Here is a 14,170-nt window from a genome sequence, read left to right as displayed (position 1 = left end):
ACGAAGGTCGAAGGCTACATTGACCGAAACGTTGCACAAATAACACTCAAGATGAAAACAATAGTCCGATCAAAACAAGTGATACAAACAATCAGCCTTCATCTAAAAAAATTCAGAACTGTAAATAAATGTTACCAAACGAAAGATAATTTACTCTTCTATTAACCTGGAATAAGTTTTTTTGTGTTTTAACTTATTTTAAAGTGTTTTTTTTATTTAAAAATGAAGGTAGTGTAAAAGCTGTCGAATTGGAAATCGACGAACCCATCTGTGCTAACATTAACTGCATCGACTTTGTAAACGTTCAACAGGCGATGGTGAATGTTGATAGATTCAAATTTTTCTGCATGGAGGAATTCAATGACATATCTCTGCTTCTGATGCACATTCATGACAGGGGTTGCTTTCTTAGAGTCTCACACCGTCAATATCTGCAACATAAATGAAATTTTCAGATCGTGGATGCAGAAGTTCAGCCATCATCAATTTGCAATTCCCTCTGATCTATTAGGGCGGAATAAAAAAAAAATAGGAGCCACTACTTTTGAAACATCCCTCGTAACTAGGCAGGTTTTACACTTTTCATTTTGAAGTAAGAAACACTTTAAAATACGTTAAAACACAAATAAATTTATCCAGGTAAGTAGAAGGGTAACAGCATGTCTTTGGTAAGAATTATTTGTTGGATATTTATTTTTTCACTCGTTTTTTGCTTTGTTAGCTTTTCTGAAAATTCACAATTTAATTGTAAGCGTGGATCTTGGCATTTCTCGAAGACAATATCTTAACACGCTACTTCAAGTGTAAATAAATTAGAAGTGTTGTTCGATTGTCCCTTTTCCGTTTTGAGGACATGAGTTTCATTTTATGTAGTTGCCTTTCGGTTGTTGTAATTCGTTACCAGATTTTACCGAGTGTATAATACCCGCCATGGGGGTTGATCTATAAAAGCGCCATAACTTAAAATGCGTTAGATGTGACCTTCACCGACGAGCATGCCAATAAAACATTTCTGCTGTTTGTTGGCCTAATCCCCACTCCTCTCCCTTCCGCGTTGGGTCATTCGTGTACAAACTGAACTATTTATTTTTAGCAGTAGGCGGCTGATGTCAGAATTGATTCTTTTTATTCCACTTTTTGCTGGAAAGAGAGAGATACAGACACAAAATAGAAGAAGAAAGAAAAAAAAGAGAAAAGAATGACTATTGTTGAAATAATCATTAACGTTTGCAAGCAGTAAGACTTGATTCTCAATTGGTAGACTATGGTCTGGCTTTCAACTAAAATATGTAAGAACCAGATTGCCTTTACTCTTTACTCCCGCCTCCACTTCACTGCCCGATGTTTTTTTTTTTTTTTGCTGACACTAGTGACAACATCAGCAATGTCCCGGTTTATGAACTCACTAGCAGGAATACGCAGCTTTGCCCGGGTCTGAATGAGAAATCCCTTTCGGCTTAACCCGTAACATCATATTACTTTTTTTTTTGTTTTTTAAATTTTACTTTTCACTAACTCGGCTACCCGACATTGCCCGACATTTTCTTTTTTAAAATTAAAACTTCTTTCTCTCTACCTTTCTCTCTCCCGTCCCCCCTCTCTGAACACAGACAAGGACGGACGGACACACACACACTATAGATTTCTCGAGGAGTGAGTTAGCATAAGAGTAGTAACTTCTTGATTAAAAAAAAAAAACAGATTCTTCTCCCCTTTTGTACATAAAATAGCTGAAAAACGACTCCCCACCCCCAACGAAATTTGCGCCAGTTTAAGTTTAAAGAATAATTTTTCTAACATTCAGATATTATTCATCCAGGGTAACGCTGATCAACTTTGTGGGTGCTTGTTTTGTAGTTTTGTACTACACACATACGGACAAACAGAAAACTGATGGGCTACATAATAGGCTACATTTAATTGTAGCAGCAACCATGCAAGTCCATGGGGAAAGAGAGTAAGGATCGCGCTATGCGTTGTCAATAGAGGAGAGACTCAGGATTGAACCCAGAGTGGAAACAATATTCATTTTATCTTTTTCACACATCCTGTCTCTGCGGTACTTCATGATATATTGTGCATTTTATCCTCATAGAAACACAAAACACACACACTATTTTAGGCTGTTAAAAACGGCAAAAATTATGACTCATTGACTTAGAAAGATTGCTTTATATTAAATTGATGGTGGAATATGGTTAAGTTTTTTTACTCATTTTTGCATTAAATACTAATCCCTATTAATCCCTGTGTATCGAACGAATACTAGAATATTTAGTTCGCTGCTTCTAATCATAACAAAGGCTTATATATTAAATTTTAGTCAGTTCTGTCCACTAGTTTCTGAGAATACGTAGAATGGACAGACAGACCAAGAGAAACTAATATTTATATTAGTTTCTCTTGGTCTAGTCCAACTGCTTGATCCCTTAAAATAGAGATTATGAATATATTCATATAAATTTGATGAATGTATTTTAGTGTCTGAAGAGTAGCTATTTTGGAATGTTTTTAAATGATGTGTTTGAATTTGTCCAAATGATTATGAAACACTTGTAGCACACAATATGATGTTCTTATTTTATACTAGCATTTTAGCCTGGCGTTGCCCGGGTGTTTGGATGTGTATGTTGAGCAAATAAAACAAAAAAGTGGTAGTAGTAAGGCAGGCTCGAACCCGTACTGCGAAGGAGGAAAAGAACGGGGGGGGGGTGGAACCTGACGTCTTTGCTGTTACGATCACCACCAAACCGGAAGTGACGTAGGTTTTAATTAAGGCTAGACAATCAAAAGGAGAGGATGACTTTAAAAAATATCGGCAAAAAAGCGACCCTCCCTGTAGAAAAGTGCCCAGTTGAAGGTGAAGATATTAATGTTTTTAGCCAACTTTTCGATATTTGTCGTCTGAAAGGTCGAACTTCAAAACGATACTGATTTTGTAAAAATCCGTCACCTCTGTCAAAAGTTTTAGGCAGACATGCAAACATACATACATTTATATATTGGTAAGTAAAAATTTTCGACCCAAACTGATTAAAAAGCTTGCTCTATCTCTCATTACCTTCATGTAAAATTTCAAATGTTTAGACCAGAAATTGTTTGAGTAATTTAGTAGACATCGCAGAGATCAATTTTTTAAAACCTTTGACCCCTATTATGACCCCTGAACATTTATTGTTTTGAGCTCAAATCATGTTATTAAGTTAGATCCATGTCCAAGGAACCTATATCTAAAATTTCAAGTGTTTATACCCAAAATTGACAGAGGAGTTTGATAGAGTTCTCAAAGGTCAAATCGTTGAACTTTGACCCCTTACCAGCCAAATTTTTGGCCGGAAACAGATTACAAAGATTTTCCCAAATCTCAGTACCCTGTATATCAAATTTCGAGTATGTAGATTTAAAATTGACAGAGGTATTGCGTAGGGAAATGTACACACACAGACACACAGATACAGACACGTTCACTTTTATAGATATATAGATTTTTTTTGTCTTCATTTTTGCAAAAATATATGCACGCTCGATTATGAAAACTGATGATCATGAAGCTTAATTGAGTCAATATTAATTGATTTGAATTTTATTGGTATATGAACATTACCGAATTTGAATGAATAAAAAATTTTGATTAAAAAAAAAATATTAATAAGATAAAACTGCTCTTTAAAGTGAGCTGAAATATATAATAAACACAAAATGTTCGCAAAGGAGGAAATCACATTTTCAAAGAATATAGCAATACCAAGACAAAGTATACATTATGAATATAATCCAAGCAGCGAACGAACTTATATAAAAAGAATCAGATAAGAGGTCTACCATTACAACGCCAAGAATGAGGAGGAAACGAATAATGTCACCACACAGGATAAGAAAAAAATAATTGACAATCCTAACATAATAGTTCCAGCAGATAAGACAATGAACATATACAGTATGAACTTTGAAATGTATAATAATCTCATTTTGAGTGAACTAAATAAAAATTATAAAAAGGCAACGAAAGAAGATCTTTATAACATAAATTTATTAGCATTAAGAATATGTGAAAAAAATGAACATTCAAGATAAAGTAGAAATATATAAACCACTTAACCCACGGTTTTTGTTGAAAGATCATATATCTGACTTCAACAATAAACCCAGCATTAGATTAATTACACCATGTGTTTCTGATTTAGGTAATGTTAGTAAAAAGGTATTGGATAGGATTATACTAACTTTAAAATCTAAAATCCAACATAATCTTTGGATTTCTTCTGGTGAGGTTATAGATTGGTTACAGAAAACACCTAAATACACAAACAGTAAATTCATTATGTTTGATATTGACTCTTATTATTCATCTGAACTCTTGGAAAAGGCAATAAAATTAGAAGAAAATGAAACAGATGTAACTAGATTAGAAACAGAAATTATAAAACTAACAAGACAACCTTAATAGATACGATACTTTATTATGGACAAGAAAGAAGAGAAATCATTTTGATGTTATGATGGGATCTCCGGACTATGTAGATAACAGACTAAGGCCTATACATACTAAAGGAGATGAATAAAAAAATAGTGGGTTTAAATAGAGGGCTATATAGAGATGATGCATTATTTTTAGTTAATTCAAGTGATCAAATAATAGAAAAAACTAAAAAGAAAATTAAACTATTTTTTAATTAACTTAAGTTATAAATACTAGACTGCAATTAAAAATAGTGAATTTTTTGGATATAATCCTAAACCTTAACAATACTTATGAACCGTATCACAAACCAAACCAAACACTATTCTATATAGACTATACATCTAATCATCCTAAAATTATGAAAAAAACAATTATCCCCAGTAAATCTGACAACACTACCATCTATGGCAGCACATCAAAGGCTATAAACAACCAAGTTCTTTCTGATTCTCTCTCCCCTGATCTTGAAAATGTGGTACAATGGGGAAAGAGGTGGCTGGTTACTTTTAAAGCATCTAAAATCAAGCTTTTATCTTTACATCATCAACGTTCTGATCTCCATCTGGCATCAATTGAAATGAATGGCTCTTGTATTGGGGGGGGGGCTCCATGTTTTGACAAGCTTCTGTTTTTGATATTTATTCCTGATCTAAAATGGAATACGTACATCAAATCTGTTGCCAAGGTTGCTGGAAAAATGATGGGATTCTATCGATCCAGTAGATATCTACCTGGTGATGCAATACTCTACCTATATAAGAGCCAGGTACGTCCAAGAATGGAGTATTACTGTCACATCTGGGCAGGAGTTACTAGGAAGACCTTATCTTGTCTTGACAGAGTTCATAATAGACTTTGTAGCCTAGTGAGGGATGCCTTTTTCTTTTCCCTGCAACCTCTTTCTCACAGAAGAAATGTTGTGAGCCTGTCTCTGTTTTGTTATTTTATCGTAAGTGCTCGTCTGAGCTCCAATCTATGGTCCCCCTCACCAAACATTCATAAGAAACACTTGTTTGGCTGAAAACACTATTAATAATTTCCCCCACTTTTCATTTGTGCCTAAAACTAAATGTAGATTCCATGAACAAAGCTTCTTTCTTAGAACTGCATGCCTGTGAAACTCTCTTCTGTTTACCTGCTTTCCAGCTGATTACAATATGGCTGTCTTCAAGTCCAATGTGAACAAATTCTTGATGAGCCATTCCTCTGAAGTAATCCAATTTTACTAAGTTTATACTTTTAACGTTTACTATGATATTGTCCTTTTGACCACTGTACACTCTTTAACCCTTATCCTCGAGTGGCCTCTGGGCCTTGATAAGTGGTGATTCCCTTGTAAAAAAAAAAAAAAAAAAAGATCACAAAATGAGAAAATATTTGATAAAAATAAGGATTACTATAATGAAGCATTAACTCGATCAGAATATCAAGAAAAGATCAAATACATCAAGGAAGTGGATAATGAAGATAAAAATAAGGATAGGACAAGAGTAAATATGAACAATAAGAGAAAGACAATTGTATGAGGGGGTTGGGTTAGGGAACTACGTAAGAATAAAATTGAATTTGAATTAAAATGGTCAATAGTAGATAAAGCTAGAAAATATAAATCAAGTAAATCTAAAAGATGTAATCTATGCTTAGTCATATCACATAGTGAATTCTACAGAAATTTTAAACAAAAAGTTTGATGTTATACAAACCTGTCTACATAGAAATAAATTCCTAAAAAAATAAAGACACAAACACACCGTTTAAGGTTGACCAAAATATTTCAGGCAACGGGTTTGGCCATATTCATTTAGTGATGTTTATTGAACAAAATTCAACATTTTTATATGATGTAGAAAGAAAAAAAACAATCAGAAAGAAACAGTAATAGTAGGAGGAGGCGATAGATACTGTGGTTAGAAGGTAAGAGGAAGAAGAAAGAGTAGTGAATAAAGAGGAAGGAGATAAAAAGCTGGTGGCAGAATAAGTGACAAATAAAGTGAGAAATAAATTCAATTAAAAAAATTAGGATCACGCGAGGTGAAAAGAAATGAAAAAATAAATATAAAAATAAAAGTAATAAAATAACAATCAAACCACATGGTAAGAAAAGAGAAATAAAGAATCATGGTAAAGTACAGTATATATTTATGCATGTGTGGTAGATGTATGCTCTTTGTTTTTTGTGTCTTTAATGTTTTTTATGGTGAGTGAGGTAGATTGGATTTTTCTAAAAGCATGTTGAGAAAGGTTAAAGAAAAGATATTTGCTATGGGTTGGTAGGGAATATAACATTTATTAGTGTGTGTGTGTGTGTGCGCGCGTGCGTGTGTGTGTGTGTGAGGGGTATGGTGCTGGTATTATATTGTGGCCCAGGCAATGTCAGATGTCCCAGTTAGAGAGGTAAGTGACTGACATTTGAGCTAGTGACAATATTATGGAAATAACAAAGTGTTCATAACAGAAGAATGTTTTGAAATAGGACTGGAATTTAATGTAGAAATGTAGCAAGAAATATGTAAAACAATAATATATTTACAAGTATGTTTAATAATATAGGGTTGGAATATTTAATTTTAATGAACAAAGATATGTGACAAAAGACCAGGCAATGTTCTTTGGTTAAGTAGATACATGATATAACAAGTTTAGACGCACCTTAGAAAGTTAGTTAGTAGGCAGTCTGTAATGGACGGCTGAGAAAGAGCCGATCGACAGATGGGATGGCCCCCAGTAGGGGAAAGATCGATAATTAAGATGTAGATAGGACTGTATCAGCATTCAACCTTTCCAAGATGGGAACAATTCTGAAATAAAGGTTGCCGAAAACAACCTGAGGTCTGTTGTTCGTGGTAGAATTTTTGTTGCAGCTTTCCGTCCAATAAGACTAAGGATGGGTCAAGTGTGTTCCTGATTGGCCAAATGTAACCCCATAGAATGGTATTCCGTCCCTTATTTGTCATTACATGTGAACAAACACCAGATAAGTTGTTTTGTGACATTTGGAAATCTAGGCGATCACATGTAAATACATATATGAAGGACGGACGCGCACTCAATAAGACACTCGTTACATACAAATGTATATATGTACAGAATATATAACCCCACCCACCCACCCACCTGGAATACAATATGGTAGATTATATTTTGGTATTAATAAACAAGTTATCCATGCTACATCGTTGCAAGAAATTGTTGCGACATTTCTTCAGCAAACATTTATTGATTGCTGGCACTATTTGGTCACAGTCTTTTCAGTCATTTTTAAACTGAGACCTAATACTTCAAAAGAAAAAAAACATCTGTGACATTCGGTTTTATGTTCTATCTTAATCTGTACAACATCAGGGCAAAATAGTCGTCCGACTTAAAGGAGAATTACTTTCTAAAAATCTACTTGAATAAAATGATATCATTTTTGGCAGACTTGTCTTACTAGTATATACAAGGCTGGTTATAAATCCATTTAATTGCATATGAAAATAAAAAATAACTCAACTAACTTTTATTGATAGTATACCCGGCATTGCCTATGGTTATAACAAAAAAAAAAAAATAGAAGGGATGAAAAAAAAGGAGAACATCTTTATAGTAAAACTTTTATCTCTTTACCTCTTTCTCTTGTTCCCGTTTTTTCCACATCCATCTCCCCTACTTCCATTTCACATATACCCCGCCCATTCTGCTGTTCTGTTTTAATGCATTGAAAATAATGATAATGTAAGTCATTCATCCCTCTTTTATATAATATACTAGCATGGGTGCCCTGCATTGCCCGGGTGTTTGGAGGTGTGTGTTGAGCAAAAAAAAAAAAAAGTGGTAGTAGACAGGCAGGCTTGAACTTGTACCGCGAAGGAGGAAAGGAACATTAAAAAAAAAAAAAAAAAAGTAACGTCATTGCGGTTGTGTTCATCGCCAAACCAGAAGGGGTGAAGGTTCAAATTAAAGCTAGTCAACCAAACAGAGAGGATAACTTTTGAAAATATTGGCAAAAAAAGCGACCCCCCTCCCTTAAGAAAAGTGCCCAGTTGAGGATGAAGGAATTAATGTTTTTAGCCAATTTTTTGATATTTGTCGTCCGAAGGGTCGAGCTTCAAACCAATACTGATCTCGTGAAAATCTGTCGCCTCTGTCAAAAGTTTTAGGCAGACATACAAACATACATTTAAACAGAAAGGTGAAACTTATATTATAGATAACACTGAAAATGGCTGAATCCCCCCCCCTCCTGCCAATCAATCTTAGCCCAGTTAACCTGCAAACAATGAATTTTTTCTCTGATGGCATTCCTATTTTAGTGCTCCAAAACCTTCAACCAGAACTAGCTCCCATACTTACAAACCTGTTTAAGCATTGTCTTAAGGAGAATTGCTTCGCAATACCCTGGAAAACCTCATCAGTATGTACCGTATTTAAAAATTCAGGTGATCGGTCATCTCTCTCAATACAGAGTAATCAGTCTCCTGTGCATCAGAGGAAGTTACTGGAATCCGTGTTAAATAGAGACGTAGTCAACCACCTCAGCAAAAATAAACTTCTTAGTGACACGCAATATGGTTTCTGTTTTGCTAGATTTACAGCAGATGTGCTAACAGTTATATCTCCTAGGATTAGCAAATCTCTCGACAGAGGCTTCCTTTCAACGGCCATTGCTCTTGACATATCAAAGTCCTTTAACAGGGTATGGTATAAAGGTCTACTTCACAAAATCTCCAGCTACGGCATAGCTGGAAATGTCTTTTCAATTATTAAACCATTTCTCTCTTATAGGTTCATAATCGTATAGTAATAGAATGCTGGAGTAGCTCAGGAGTTTGTCCTAGGCCCACCTCTCTTCCTGATCTACATCAATAATCTCCTAAGATTATTCAGACATTTATGCTGATGACACTACCATCTATGGCAACACTTCAAAGGCTGTAAATGACCCAGTTCTCTCTAATTCTCTCTCCTCTGATCTTGAGCATGTGGTGCAATGGGGAAAGAGGTGGCTGGTTAATTTTAATGCATCTAAAACCAAGCTTCTATCTTTACATCATTAACGCTCTGATCCCCGTCTGGCATCAATTGAAATGAATGGCTCTCGTCTTGGAGAGGCTCCATGTTTTGACAAGCTTCTGGGTTTGACCTTTACTCCTGATATGAGATGGAATACGTACATCAAATCTGTTACTAAGGATGCTGGAAAAATGGTGGGATTGTTCTACTGCTCCAGTAAATATCTCACTACTGATGCAATTTTCTACCTGTATGAAAGCCAGGTACATCCAAGGATGAAATACTGTTGGCACATCCGGGCAGAAGCTGCTAGAGGCAGGGTATCCTGCCTCAATAGAGTTCAAAATAGACTTTGTAGCCTAGTGGGGGATACTCTTTTCTCTTTCCCACAGAAGTTGCGAGCCTGTCTCTACTTTATCATTATTTTCATGGCAAGTGCTTGTCTGAGCTTCAATCTATGGTCCCCCTGGCTTGACTTTCACAAAGAACACTGAAACCTTTCTTAAAAATTTTCCCAACTCTTCAACTGTGCCTAAACCTAAACGTAGATTCCATGAACAAAGCTTCTTTTTTAGAACTGCACACATGTGGAACTCTGTTCATTTTCCTGCTTTCCAACTGACTTTAATACAGTCATCTTCAAGTCAAACGTAAAAAGTTCTTGTTGAGACATCCCCATAAGCAATCAAATTTACAAAATTTCCACTAACAATTACTGACATTTTCCCATTGACTACTGTACGCTCATTAACCCTTATCCTCTAGTGTCTTCCAGACCTTGATAAGTGGTGACTCCTTTGTAAAAAAAAGGGAAAAAGAAAATCACCCAGGGCAATGCCGATCATAAACATACTAACTTTGTGTGTTTGTTTTGTAGTTTTTGATTTTTAGCTGGACACACACACACACACACACACACACACAGTGGCTCTTTATATAATAGAATATTAATAAACAACAATGGTTTAAAAGAAATGAACACTTTTCTCTTCCTTACTAGCGAGACATTCATTGGAGTTCCTAACCTTTTTGTCTTTGTCTATACTTGTGAAGTTATTCCATTACTAACAGCCTTCTCTTTTTCAAGAGTGTAATCATTCAATTTCCCTTGTGGCTTACCCAATCAGAGGCCATCTCTCAACCGTATTGAGCCAGTGATAGAAATTGATAAAAAGACTTAACACATGGCTTACTTCCTCTTTTCTAGTTAGGAGATCACAGCACTTTTTATAACCCCAATCTCCACTCTTGGGGTGCAATCAAAACCTCCCGGGGGGCCATCTGGCCCTGGGGTTTGAACACTTTTCTCTTTCCTATGATACATTCATTTGACTTTAAGTAGACTTCCTAAGCTTTTTTTCTTTATTCATAAACTTATTCCATTACTAACACTTTTCTCTTTTCCATTCCGCTTTTGTTTTATATATATATATATATATATATAATATATATATGCGTAGTGACTCAGAGGCTAAGGAATGAAAGATCACAGATGATAACCAAAGAGATAGGCTGACCAGATAAAAATCAAGACTGGCATGTTGCTCATGATAGCTGAAAGACTGGCCCAATACGGTCATAAGTACTATATTGACCTTTTGACTGCTGTACACTCTTTAACCCTTATCCTTGAGTGGCCTCTCGGCCTTGATAAGTGGTGACGCCTATGTAAAAAAAAGGTGGTGGAATTTTGTTCTCCAGCATGTGGTGAAGCTCTTGAAAGTATGCAAATAAGTTGAGAGTTATTCTAAGAAAAAATGATTTACTTTGTCTTGCATCATGCAGATTTCAAGATTTTAGTAGCCATAGCTTTCTTGAAGAGGTGAGAATTCAAGAGAATAACATCACACATTACAAATTTAATTGCAAAAACAATCATCCATGATCCGGCATAAACCATACGAGACATCCTTAGACACTGAAAATATCCAGATGAAATTTAAAAAGATGATTTCATAAAAGTTTGCATTATTCTGACAACTATATTTATCTGGGATCGATTTCTACCAATATTTCATTTTATTTTCACGCTTTGAATGATTCTCTCGACTCCAAAGTTGACAGCTTCATGTCCACCATGTTTTTGTTATTTTAAATTTAAAACTTGGCATTACTTCCGTTTCAAACTTAATAAATGTTTGAAAATAAGTTACAACACCAAAAATTTATCCAGGTAGGTATAAGAGTAACTCATCTTACCTTCAGTAACGTTTATTTGTGATATATATTTGTTTCTTGAGAACTTTGTTTATTTTCTATAGTAAATAATGCCCAATGGTTACAACTTTTCAATCCACATAAGCTCTGATGTTTTGTTTTTTTATTGTTCATATTTTCAAACTCTGGAATTTCAAATGGAACCCATAAGACCAGATCGCCCTCACTATGCAAGCTATGAATATGTTAATTTAATATTATTTTTGCCTGTAGTAATGACAACCTTCAACCTTAACGATTAGTCTGCATAAAATAAAGAATTTATTTTGACATTCCCAACAGATTACCAAGTTAGAGAAACAGGTTGAAAAGATGAACATGGGGAAAAGTCGGAGGTAAGATCATTATAAACATTGTGAATGTCATAACCGAGATGACAGTCTCAACAATCCAAATTATCAATCCTAGTTTCTCAACCAGATTTATTTTTTTGTTTTCACAAACAAATCAACATTTATCAAGGCTCGAAGGTCACTCAAGGATAAGAGTGTATGAATGTAAGGTGGTAGTGTCATGATCGTCAATGGCATAGATTGGGTAAAATTTGGATTATCTAAGGATACACCCCAACAAGAACATTTACATTGGACTTGAAGGCTATGATATTGTACTCAGCCAGGAAGCCAGTGGAATAGTATTCCACAGACACACAGTTCTAGGAAAGAAGCTTTGTTCATGGAAGCTGCGTTTAGAATTAGACACAGATAGAGTGGGGGAAATTGTTGATAGTGGTTGTAGCTAGAAGAGTGCTTTTTTGTGAAAGTTTGGCAGGGAGTGACTATACATTGCAGCTCAGACAAATACCTGCCATGAATATAACGAGAGCGGAAATAGGCTTGCAACGTCTCTTCTGTGTAAAAGAGATTGCAGGCAAGAGAAAAAGGTATCACATAGTAGGCTTCAAATCTGGTTTTGAACTCTGTCAAGACAGGATAGGGTTCTTTGAGCAGCTCCTGCCCAGATGTGGCAACAATACTTCATCCTAGGATGTACTTGGCTCATACAGGTAGAGGCATGCATCGGCAGTGAGATATCTACTGGAGTGGTAGGATAATCCAACCATTTTTTCAGTGATCTCGGTAACAGATTTGATGTATATGTTCCAGTTCAGATCAGGAGAGAAGGTCAGTTCCAGAAGCTTGTCCAAACATGGTGCTTCCTCAAGACAAGAGCCATTCATTTCAATTGAGGTCAGATAGGGTTCAGCAATTATGAAGAAAAGAGAGGTTTAGTTTTAGATGTATTAAAATTAACTAGCCACTTTTTCCCCCCCATTACATCACATGCTCAAGAGAGAATCAGAAAGATCTTTGTCATTGCTGGCCTTTGAATTTTCCCCCTCTTCTCTAAAAAAAAAAAATCATACACACACACACACACTGAGGCAAAGCAAGAGTTTACAAAAAGTAAGACACGTCTTTGCAAGGCAATCAAATAAACCAAGAGTAACACCATGTCACCAAAAACGTCCAATTTATTTTAGATTATTTGTTAACATTTATGCAGATGACACTACCACCTATGACAACACTTCAAAAACCAGCAATAACCAAGTCTTTCTGATTCTTTCTTTTGACCTTGAGCACATGGTGCAATTGCAGGGTGGAGGAGTAATTTTAAAGCTTCTATCAGCAACAGTCTAATCCCCACCTGGCCCAAACTGAAATGAATGACATCTTCAGGAAGCACCATACTGTGACAAACTTCTAGGACTGATCTTCACTTCTAATCTGAAATGGAATACACATCAAATCTGCTGCGAAGGTCATCGGAAAAATGGTTGGATCATTCTACCACTCCAGGAGATATCTTACTCCTGAGGCAATCTTCTACCTGCATAAGAGCCAAATATATTCTAAGATGGAGTACTCTGGGGAAGGAGCTGCTCAGAGCACCTTTTCCTATCTAAACAAGGCACAAAATTGGTGGCTTATGTTCTTTTCTCCTCCCTCTTTTGCAAAGAAGAGATGTTACAAGCGTATCTCTGCGCCATCATTTTCATGATAGGTGTTCAACTGAACTTAACTCTATACATTTGTGGCAAACACCTCGACTAGCTCCCACTGTCAGCAATTTCCTTACTTTCTGCCTAGAGCTAACCAAAAATTCTATCTGTGGAACACTATACCATTAAGCTGCTTTCCAGTTGACTACAACATGGTTGTTTAAGCCCAATGTAAACAAGTTCTTGATGAGCCGTCTTTCAAAATAAATTAATTCATCCGATTTCCGTCACCACTAATCATGGTGTTGTCTCACCTGACATCTATTAACTCTTATCCTTGAGTGACATCTAGGTCTTAATAAACTGATTTTACAGCAAAAAAAATAAATTTAAAAATATTGTATTCCCAAAAGGGTAATTTAAATACTGACGCAGCTCAATGTTGCTTGCCTTCAATGATCTTATGGGAACCAGAGCGTCTACATTATTATAACCATATTGTTTTCTTATTTAAATACTTGAACTTTATATTCTAATTCCATATTTCTGTCTAT

The 14,170-nt window shown here is 35.5% G+C and overlaps 1 protein-coding gene across 2 annotated transcripts in view; it reads right to left on the bottom strand.

Annotated features, from left to right (window-relative positions):
* The window catches only part of LOC145292467 (uncharacterized), a 61,735-nt gene that overhangs the window by 43,170 nt on the left and 4,395 nt on the right, over nt 1-14,170 (bottom strand). The window lies entirely within an intron of this gene.

Source organism: Euprymna scolopes, chromosome 2 (genome assembly GCF_053919585.1).
Source record: "Euprymna scolopes isolate OS-2025 chromosome 2, ASM5391958v1, whole genome shotgun sequence".
Classification (NCBI taxonomy): Eukaryota; Metazoa; Mollusca; class Cephalopoda; order Sepiida; family Sepiolidae; genus Euprymna; species Euprymna scolopes.
The sequence above is the reverse complement of the archived record's forward strand: the minus strand, read 5'-3'. Positions and strand labels throughout refer to the sequence as shown.